The sequence below is a fragment of the Sturnira hondurensis genome, unplaced genomic scaffold (assembly GCF_014824575.4).
Source record: "Sturnira hondurensis isolate 20B ecotype Veracruz unplaced genomic scaffold, ASM1482457v3 Scaffold0020945, whole genome shotgun sequence".
Classification (NCBI taxonomy): Eukaryota; Metazoa; Chordata; class Mammalia; order Chiroptera; family Phyllostomidae; genus Sturnira; species Sturnira hondurensis.
In genome coordinates, this window is record NW_028093576.1 from 104,755 (window position 1) to 116,120 (window position 11,366).

At 39.7% G+C, this 11,366-nt stretch overlaps 1 pseudogene; it reads left to right on the forward strand.

Annotated features, from left to right (window-relative positions):
• Positions 1-1,258: 1,258 nt before the first annotated feature.
• Positions 1,259-2,108, forward strand: LOC118976539 (lys-63-specific deubiquitinase BRCC36-like; annotated as a pseudogene).
• Positions 2,109-11,366: the final 9,258 nt, after the last annotated feature.

Genomic DNA, 11,366 nt, shown 5'->3' on the forward strand with positions numbered 1-11,366 from the left:
TACACTTATCACAGTTTCCTCCCCTTTTCCTCCTACCCTCTGCTCAGTACTTCCATTCTCTCCAGTAGTCCGAGTCCTGATTTCATGTCCTTGGGTCGTGCTTGTGAAGTATTTGGCTTCTCCATTTATAATACTGTTCTCAACAGCGGCCTGTCTACTTTGTGTCTGCCAAATATGCATTTTGATCCCCACACCTTTTCCTCCATTGCCCCCCTTTCCTTCTATACCCTTTCAGGTGATCTTCAGTTTGCTTTCTAAAGTAATGTGGATTTTGACAATATATTGTCATGTCTTACATATTATATATCACAATGTAAGATAAACTTCTTCCACATCACAAAATATTCTTGTTTGAGTTAATGGATGTACCATGGTGCAGATGCATCCACCAAATTAGCATTTCTCAAATTTCTGTATCACACAAGGATTATTTTCTGTTACAACATGTGATTTCCCAGGCAAAACTTGTAGGTTATTTATGGGAGCCTTTGTTAGAGCCCAAGACATATCTGTATTTTTTCATACTGTTCAATTGAGTCTGTTGGGCTGTCAGAACACTTCCAGGGTTTTGTTTGTTTGTTTGTTTGTTTGCTTGGTTATTTGGTATTTGTCTGTTTCCTGTTACTGATTAGGAATGCCAGGTGGTTCTGTGTAATAATCTCCAAAGTAATTTATACTATACCCTGATTATGTATCCAGTTGTAAATTTGGAATGAATGTCAAGTTTCTATGAAACAGATGGTTAGTAACAAAAAAGGATCTAGTGTCCTAACTTGTTATCCAGTATCTTATTTTGTGTATTTTGTTCTGAATTTTGATGAAAAATACCATTGGCTTAATTATAAACATAATGCACATATTTTGGTACTTTTTCCTCTGGACTGTATCCATTCCATGGTGTTGTTGCATATGTCTGCCTAATTATTACTTTAATGCGGTATAATCTTCCTCTTGAGTAGATCCATTATGTTATATTTAATCCATCCCACAGTAACTGTGTAGCACAGAGTCGGAATTGAGAACAACTCACTTTTGGAGAGTTTTCAATTGGTTTAAATTTAAGGATTCCTAGTATGGAAACCAAGTAAGGTTTCCAAGAGTGTACAAAAACTCAATGTGTAATCTATTCTGTGTATTTCAGGGTATATGAAGCTGAAGAGAGCACAGTACCTGATCTGAAGAATAGAGGAGTGGCTGGAGCTCTGGTTTAGTCAGGCCTGAGTTGGCCCGAGACAGTCGTGAGCAGGTTCAGACCAAGATGGTGGTGCAGGCGGTTCATCTTGAGTCAGATGCTTTCCTAGTTTATCTCAACTATGCTCTGAGCACAGAGAAGGAGGAGGTAATGGTACTGTTAATGGGAGAGATGAATGATGACACAAAGAATGACTCTAATTCTACATGTGGCAGAACTAAAATACACACCATTGCTGAAAAGGTGGACATTATGCATATTAATTCGGTCATCATCTTGAAACGATCTGATAAGAGGAAGGATCGAGTTGAAATTTCTCCAGAGCAGCTATCTGCAGACTCAACAGAGGCAGAGAGGGTGGCTGAACTGACAGAGTCGTCCCTTGAGAATAGTGGGCTGGTATCATTCCCTTCCTCATATAAGTGTTTTTCCTTCAAATGTTGATATTCACACACAAGCCATGTACCAGATGATGGGTCAACACTTTGTAGGACTTATTTTCTCCTGTCTCTTAGAAGATAAAAGCATGAAAACTGGCAAGATACTCTACACTCCCTTTAAATCTATTCCGGCTCAAAAGAACTCAGAGTATGTGCAAGTGGAAATCCCAATCCATATTGTACCTCATGAAACCATTGGTAAACTGTGCCTTGAGACAGCAGTTGATCTGCTCAAGATCCTGTGCCAAGAGAAGCAGGATGCATATAGAAGGATTCACAATCTTACGCCTCTGGAGTCAGTAACCAGGATCCATAATGGCTCAGTGTTCACCAAGAATCTGTTCAGTGAGATGTGAGCAGTCAGTGGGCCTCTCCTGCAGTGGTTGGAGGACAGACTGGAGCAAAACCAACAGCATTTACTGCAGTTGCAACAAGAAAAGGAAGAGCTTATGCCAGAATTTTCTTCTCTAGAATAAACTGCTCTACAACAAAGTGGGAGAGAAAATGGGGGAATGGAAAGGATCCATGTATAAAATTAAGTAAGCTCCCTCAGTTTTGAAGAAAAAGTTGTAAGTACTCACCTTACCTGATTTCAAGACTTACTGGAGCAATCAAAATGGCATAGTATATAACCACCTGGTTTTTGACAGAGGGACAAAAGCAATTCAACGGAGGAAGTATAGTCTGTTCAACAAGTGATGCTGGAGTAACCAGATACACAAAGGCAAGAAAACAAACTTTGACTTAAAATACACACCTTATATAAACATTTAACTCAAAATGTGTCACAGACTTAGATGTAAGATGTAAAACTATAAAATAATTAGAAAAAGCACTATCCTGGTAAGGTCTGGCTGGGTGGATTAAGTGCTGGGCTGTGAACCAAAAAGCTGCCAGTTTGATTTCCAGTCAGGGCACATGCCTGGGTTGCCAGCCAGGATCCCCAGTTATGGCATGCAAGAGGCAGCTTATCAATGTATAGTTCACACATAGATGTTTCTTTACCTCTCCATTCTATCCTGAAATAAATAAATAGATAGATAGATAGATAGATAGATAGATAAAGAATTAATACATAAGAGCTTTAATAAAAAGTTACAAAAATCTTAGAAATAAAATCATAGAAAAAGTTTTATTGTCCTGGGCTAGGCAACAGGTTATCAGCCCTCACCCCAAGGCCCAGTCCAAAAACGAAAAGGTGACATATTGGCCCTACCAAAAATTTTAGAGGAATAAATTAGTGAGAGAATCATTTGCAAACAATATGTCTGAACAATGTAGAATATGACCCAGGAAAACCAACAGTACAATTAGAAAGTGGGCAAAGTACCTAAATAAATATGTCACTTAAAGAGTTACAAGTAAGCACAAGAAGAGGTGTAAGTTAAATACACCCATGCTATATGATCTGAAAGTTTAACTCCTAGACGTTTATCAAAGGGAAGTGAAAACCTGTGTGGGCAAGAAAACTGGTACATGCATTAGGGAAGATGTTCAGAGGACTTCTAGTGGAAAGAAATTATCTCAGTCAGAAAGTGGAAGCCTTGAAAGAGCTGGGCCCTGTGAAAGCAGCAGATGTAGATTTAGCAACAACTGGGATTAGGCCTGTACTACTGTTGATTCTCAGATAGACCTGAAGCCCTCCTCCAGAGGGGCTCAAGGAATCTGCCTGCAGAATGAGACCAAGGGAGGAAATGAAAAAAAATGCAGTTCCATAGATCCTTTCCACACGATCTGTCTGGGTATTGATTCAGTTGATGTAGTGACGAGTGCTTCATGTATTGAGACATGCTTTGTATATAAGTTTCCCATAGCATTTAGAAGAGGTTTTCTGATGAAAGGTTTCTACTTCTGCATTTCCTTAGAACTATTGAACTGCGTGGCACACGGAAGTGCTTAGCCGTCTTGGGATGTTTGATGTATACATTTGTACAGTTGTATTTCCTATCTGCCTTCTCTTCCCCTTCAAAACATCTACTTGCTGCCTTATGGTTTTAGTATTATCGCTTAGTGTGCTCATTGCCTTATGTCTGGGTCTTGCACCTAATTAAAATTAAACTTAGAGTTGTTCTAACGGTGCCCCTTATGTGAAAGCTAAAACTAACTCAAACTCTCTAGTCCAGAAACAAAAGAACAAACCGTACGAAAATGATTAGTTTAGTTTATTGGATCATTTTAATGCCATCTAACATTAAGACAGGTATGGGATATGAAACAAGCATAGTATGTTGGATTCATACTGGCTTTTTGATAATATGTTTAACACTTGACAAATTGAGATTACTGACAAGTCTCAAAGTAGGGGCAGCTTATAAAGATGCCATTTGTGAAGAAACTGGGGTTTGCCAGCAGGTCAGTGGACAAGTAGGCTGAATATTCACGTGTCTCAAAACATCTTACTGCTTTAGGTTGTGTTAGATAGACATCTAAGAAAAAAAATCAGTAACGGGGCTCTGCATGTATATTGGGCAAATTTCCTAACATGGTGATTTCATTCCTTAACTTCTTTCAATGCCTAAAAGCTACATTTTTTATTCAGTGTTCCTCTCACATTTAAACAATCTAAAATTGGTTAAAGATGCAAAATTATCTACTAGGGAAAAGAGCCAAGAATCTAAGTAAAGTATAAACTTCCATGATAATCAACAGTCCAGACAGAAGAGGAAGTGTACGTGAAATCTGACTAAATACTTTGCCAACATTAGCAGAATCAAAACATCCCACCCCCACAACAATCTTTTATGGCTGCATCCCTTAGCTAGCAAATGAAATTTGGGGCCCAACTCTGTGTAGAAATGAGGATACATATGAGAGATACAATTCAATTTGGAATTAATCCTAGTTATCAGATAGTACTAGGACCCAGCTGCTGCTAAGGGAGTGTAACATTTTACAAAGATAGTTCCATGGCACATCACACTTGTTTGTCATTTGTTTTGTGTGGAAGGTAAATCTTGGATTGAGTGCAATGTGGTTGACAAAACTTGGTCTATTCTTTTGATTGTACTGGATGTATTAGAAAATATTGTGTGAAATAAGACATTGAAGGAATCTAGCCTCTTTGAGGAGCTTTTGCTTTCTCCTTACCAGTTGGAGAAAGGCGGGGTTGGGTGGGGACCTGGTGAAAAGCATTCCCTTCGAAATGACCTGGAGCATGCCCAGTATCCACTGTATTCTTAAGTGGAGTTGGCAAACCAGGATTGCAACTGGCTAGCGCTGCCTTTATGAGGGTACTTGAACAAGTGTCAAATATTTGATATATGACCCTTTGGCAACTCTTGTTTGAAAATACCTTAGCTAGCCCAGGAAAGGCTTACATGATTCAACTGATTAAATTCTGAGTGTTTGTGCCATTTTGTGGGGATCTCTGGAGTTGTAAAATTTATGGTGGTAGTGGGTTCCAATGTAGGGAAATCAACATGGGTGTGAAAAAGCAGACCATTTCATATTCAGAGGTACAGAAATACATTACTTGATTCATGGGAATTTTTTTTTTAGTTATTAGTGACTAAAGACATATAGTCACTACCATAAGAGATAGTCACTGTCTTGTTACACCTGTCATCACGGTTCATTACCTTAGGGCTCATTTTCAGATATAACTAACTTTTTCAGACTGTAAATGAAAATAACCAAAAAAAAAAAAAAAAAGCAAACAAAGAAACCCACACAAGNAAAAAAAAAAAAAAAAACAGAGCAAACAAAGAAACCCAAAGAAGGATGCAGTACTATCTACACTGCCTCATTTTTAGAGCTCACACATCCTTCATAGACGTAACTAAATTGATGAGGCAGCCTTACTTCATTTTTAAAAGACATTTTGTACAGATTTTTCACTAGTTTTAATTTTATTTTATCTTCTCTGTTAAGGTTTAGTAACTGTGTAAAGATTGACTTAATTGCTTCTGTTTATTCTTTACATTTAATGACTTTAATTTTATAACCCTCCATTTCAAACACAATTTTTGTAAACATCTGACTGTTCCAGTTTTAAAACCTAGTTAATTATGGCACAATTTGGATAATCAGTGGGTAGAGGACATACCCTCAGTTTGTGTGGCAAGAGTCACTTAGCCCGGATTCTCAGCATATAGAAAACTAAAAGAAATAGTGGGTTTTTTTGTTGTTGTTTTTGTTGTTCCAACATTATAAAAATTGTAAGAATTATAGCCACAAACTCCTTATTTTTGATATTTGAAATCTCTTCTTAAAGTGTTAGCATGTTGCTAGAAACATTTGCACACAGAAACAGTAATATACATGCTGTAAATTGTATGACTTTTACATTTTATGTTCGAATGTACTTCTACCTAATTAATTGTACTGACATTGGTCAATAAAGTTCTGTAGTCTTGAGGTGTGCAGTTCTTGTAAAATATCATCTGTGTATCATGTTGTCTCCTCTCCACACCAAGTCAGGTCTCCTTCCATCACCATTTACCCCCCTTTAACCTCTTTTACTTCCACACCCCACGTGTCCTATAGCAGTTACCTTACTCTTGTCTCTGTCTGTTACTGGGGGTTTTATTTTTTCGCTTTTGCTTAAGATCCTTCACCTGTTTGTCCCAGCCCCGGAATACCATCCCCTCTGATGGCTATCAGTCTGTTCTCTATATCCAAGCATCTGGTTCTCTTTTGTCTTTTTTTTTTAAATTACAGTCCACATATGACTGAGATAATATGATGTTTCTCTTGGTTATTTCATTTAGATTAACGCTGCCCAGGTCCATTCATACTGTTGTGAATGGTAAGCAAAATTCTATGTTGTAGCTGAACAGCCTGGGAGAAGGCTGATGATTTGTTTGAGTGTTCAGTTTAGACACAGTTGAAAAGAAGTCAAGAGTAATGTAATGGTTCCACATAAAGGTGAAGTTATGTGTTGTTTGTCTTTTACTGCCTGGATAGTTTCACTCAGAATAATGCTGTCCAGTTCCAACCATGCAGTCACAAAGGATCCCTTCCTTCTATCTGCTGTTCCATAGTCCATCATATAAATGTACCACAGTTTGGGGATCCACTACTTCACTGATGGGTACTTAGGCTGTTTCCAGCACACACACACACACACACACACACACACACACACACACACACACTCACACTCACACACACAAAGCAAGCAAAATATACGAACAAATACACATCATCTCTCCCTTTTCATGGGTGGCACACCTAGCTGATCTTCTGAGGACCTGAGCAAACAGCCAACAGTATCCCAGCCTATACGAAGACTGAAGACCAAAATGTAGAGGGCATTGAAAACTCAGGGGTAAAGGAAAGGTCTCTAGGACAATAAGATCCCTGGGACCAGCTTGGAAACCAGGTGCAGCCCCAGACCCTGTGCCCACTGGTTCTGCCACAAGTTCCATGGGAGAAGGGCCGGGTCAGGGGCTCCCACCCCTGCCAAATAAGGTTTGTGCAGCATGGGGCCCTCCCACCTTCCATCCTAAGTAACCCCTCAGGGCCCTGGTTACTTGACTTTACAGGGCAGGAATGAGGATTAAGACACAAGCACCCAGGGTCAGTGTGTACCCTCTGAGGCTGTGGACATCAGCAGGGAAGATTTGGGCCTTGAGGGAACCTGACCAGAACAGTCCTGGGTCTGGTTGGAGAGCTGGGATCTGAGAGAGACCAGACACTTATTTGGAGAGGAAGGCTTGAGCAGGAGAGATTTTTCAAAAGCAAAAAGAGAGAAAAGTGGTACTCGGAGGCTGTTTAATAAATTTTCCTGCAGCAGCTGCCCTGGCCTCCTGGATCCCTACTCCAGTCAGCTGCATGGTGTCCTTGCAGTGGCACAGAAGGTCCAGAGACAACACCGAAAGCCCTGGGGAGGTTGAGAACACGCACTTGTGGAACTGATGGCTGCCCCTCCTGCCCCAGTAACCTTGGCCAAGTGTTCATGCCCACAGGAATATCATTTGATTGGAGCGTTTAACCATTTTATACTGAAGGTTATTCTTCATAGGTTCTTACTCACCTCCATTTACTACCATCCTACCTTTGCTCCTTTCTCTCTCACTGAGTATGTGTCTTAAAGGGGTCCTTTTAGCGTATCTTGCACTGCTGTTTTTTGGTAGGTGTATTCTTTTAGCCTTCTTTTGTCTGGGAAGCTCCTTATTTGGCCTTCCATTTTCACTGGCAGCCTTGCTGGATACAGTCGTCTCAGTGCAGGCTTTCATTTTACATTACTCAGACTATCCCTTGCCATTACCTTCTGACCTGTAGTGTTTCTGCTGAGAAGTCAGCTGGTAGACTTGACGGGGTTGCCTTGTATGTTACTTCCTGTCCCCCCTTGCTGTCTAAGATCCTCTCTTTGTCTTTATATTTTGCCATTATACTGATGATATGTCTCACAGTGTGCCTTTTTGCATTCCTCCTGATTGGGACCCTCTCTGCTTCCTGGACCTGTGTGGCTTTTTCTCTCATGAAATTAGAAAATTTTCCTCATTATTTTTAAAACAGGTTTTCTCTCCCTTGTTATCCATCTCCCCCTTATGTTATCCCTCTTTTACAGAGGGATTATTCAGTTTCACATTTTTCTTGCATTTCCTTTGCTCCTCCTAATTCCTTTTTAGCCTTTTTTTTCCTTGCTCTTTTTCAGAGCTTTTTTTCCCTATATTGTCCTCCAGCTCCTTGATTCAGTCCTCTGCTTCTTTCAGCCTGCTTTTTATGACTTCGTCTGTGTTCTTTAATTCAGAAATTGTATTCTTCATTTCTTCTTGGCCCTTGTTGATTGGCCCTCTATGTCCTTTTCTTTGCTGATATAGTTTGCAATGAAGTTACTCCGAACTTGCCTCTAGGTTTTGTCATTCATGCTGAGTTCATTCAGTTCCTTGTAACTTTTGTTTTGAAGTCAATATCTGGTAGTTGCCTTGCTTCCACTTTATTTAGAGTTCCTTCTGAGGATTCTTCCTTTCCTTTTGATTTGGGGCTGTGCCTCCCTTTCTCATTGTTAGTGGGACTCCTCTCTTTTGGCTTCTGTTTCTTGAATTGATCTGCTTTGACTTTCTGACTTGGTGGTGTGAACTTCTGAGTTGGGAGGCCTTTGAGATTCACCTTGATTACCTGAACTGGGTGTTCTTGGGATGACTTTTATGCCTTTTCTGTTGAATTTCTACATGCAGTTGGGTTTTTTATGCCTATTGGTCATTCTTTCATGGGTCCTTCCCTGTCACTGCTTGACTGAGAGCCATTATGACAACACATCTTGTGTGCTGTTGTGCAGGTGCTGCCTGAAAAAAACCACAAGGTTCAAGAAACAAACCCACACCTGCAAATATAACTCCCCCCACAATCTCACTATCAATAGCCAATGAAACAATATTAACAAGGCTGTACCAAGATTAGGATGACTATAAAAAAATTGTGGATATGAAATGACCTACTGAAAGAGAAATGACTGCAAGAAGGAAGAGTGAGGAGCACTAATAAGAGTTCAGAGTTGGAGCAATGGAAGGAGGGTAGGTAAAGTTTACCTCTGGCATAAAAAAGAGAATGAAGAATGTGAAATGCAGTATGAGAAGTGGCATGTATAATATTAGGTTTAAAAAGAAATTAAAATACTGTCAAATAAAATAAATTGAGAGATGGAGAAAGGAAGGGAGATATTAAATAAATAATAAAAAGATAGTAGCCAAATTGGAGAGAAAGGTCTACTGGAGTGCTATGAACAACACAGAGACTAAAATTAACGTAGGTTAATTAATGTATGGGAATAAGAGGAACCAAGAGCCAAAGAAAAGTCTAAGGGATATTTAGAGGACAGGAAATCAATGTAATGATAGTGAGAGAGGGAATACAGAGAGTGAGGAAGAAAAAACAGACTAAATGAGGGAAAAATTAAAACTAGGGATGTAAAAGAAAAGAAAAATGAGGAATGAGAAAAATAAGGGCAGAATAAAAGAGAAAGAGAAGAAAGGCACAAAAGAAAAAGAAAAAAGCAGAATTAAAATCTGAGTCAAAAAGAAATGAGCAGGCCCTGGCTGTTGTAGCTCAGTGGATTGAGCACAGGCCTGCTAACCAGAGGATCGCGGTTCGGTTCCAAGTCAGGGCATATGCCTGGGTTGCAGACCCATTCCCTGAAGTCCAACTCCCAGCAGGGGACGCACAAAAGGCCACCATACATTGATGTTCTTTCCCTCTCTCCTTTCCCCTCTAAAGATAAATAAATAAATTAAATATTGTAAAAGAAAGAAAAAAGAGAAATGAGCAGGAGTGGGGCCCAGTAAAATGTGTTATTTGAANTAAAATACTGTCAAATAAAATAAATTGAGAGAGAGAGGGAGAAAGGAAGGAAAATATTAAAGAAATAATAAAAGGATAATGGCCAGATTCGAGAGAAAGGTCTACTGGAGTACTACGAACAACACAGAGACTAAACTTAATGTAGGTCAATTAATGTATGGGATTAAGAGGAACCAGGAGACAAAGAAAAGTCTAAGGGATATTTAGAGGACTGGAAATCAATGTAATGATAGTGAGAGAGGGAATACAGAGAGTGAGGAAAAAAAACAGACTAAATGAGGGAAAAATTAAAACTAGGGATGTAAAAGAAAAGAAAAATGAGGAATGAGAAAAATAAGGGCAGAATAAAAGAGAAAGAGAAGAAAGGCACAAAAGAAAAAGAAAAAAGCAGAATTAAAATCTGAGTCAAAAAGAAATGAGCAGGCCCTGGCTGTTGTAGCTCAGTGGATTGAGCACAGGCCTGCTAACCAGAGGATCGCGGTTCGGTTCCAAGTCAGGGCATATGCCTGGGTTGCAGACCCATTCCCTGAAGTCCAACTCCCAGCAGGGGACGCACAAAAGGCCACCATACATTGATGTTCTTTCCCTCTCTCCTTTCCCCTCTAAAGATAAATAAATAAATTAAATATTGTAAAAGAAAGAAAAAAGAGAAATGAGCAGGAGTGGGGCCCAGTAAAATGTGTTATTTGAAATGCAGAATGAGTGAAGCTTGGAAGATTATCTTACAAATCTAATGCAGTATCTACCCTCCCCTCAACCAAGGATAAAATGTGTAACAGGTGTAGAGAGAATGTGGGTATTTGAGGAGGTGGACTTAAGGGTATGAAACCGCCCTTGAAAAGAGAACTCATTTTGAGTGTCTGGACAGGTGAGAAACAGTAAGAGTTTAGAATGGGACAAATTGTAGCTAGGGAGAAAACCATATTTGAAATGATAATCATGCAAGGATACAGGAAGGTAAAATGGGCTAAGAGAATGGAGGAGCAAAATGTGTGAATTAAAATGTCCTATCATATAAAATCCAGTGACTTCTTATACACAAACTGGCTAGACAAGAAATGAATGTTATAAAGTTATGCAGAAAAAAAATGTTGCAAATCATCAAGGAGACCACAGTGTCTTTTGTCTTGGTAGCCTTTTGTATTTATCCCTGCTTATTCTTTCTGGATCTGCCTCTGGTGATGTGAGATCTTGGCCCAATCTGACCAGTCCCATCAGACGTAGGCAGCCTGCTCCATGCTTCCAGTGATATACTGTCACTGGCTGTCTCCTCCAGTTGTTCCTCTGCTTAATCTGAACTCAGCAGTCGTGTTGAAGTACCGTAGGGTAAGGTGAAATCCCTCTCAGTATGCAGGCTATTGTTTCCCTTCAGCCCCTGGTCAGCCTGAGCACCACAATTCCTGCATATGGGTGTTTGCTGAGCACTGGAACCTAATGACTACTTTCTAAGTTCTCTCTCCAAAGTCTATGTCCCCAGTCTTTCATCAACT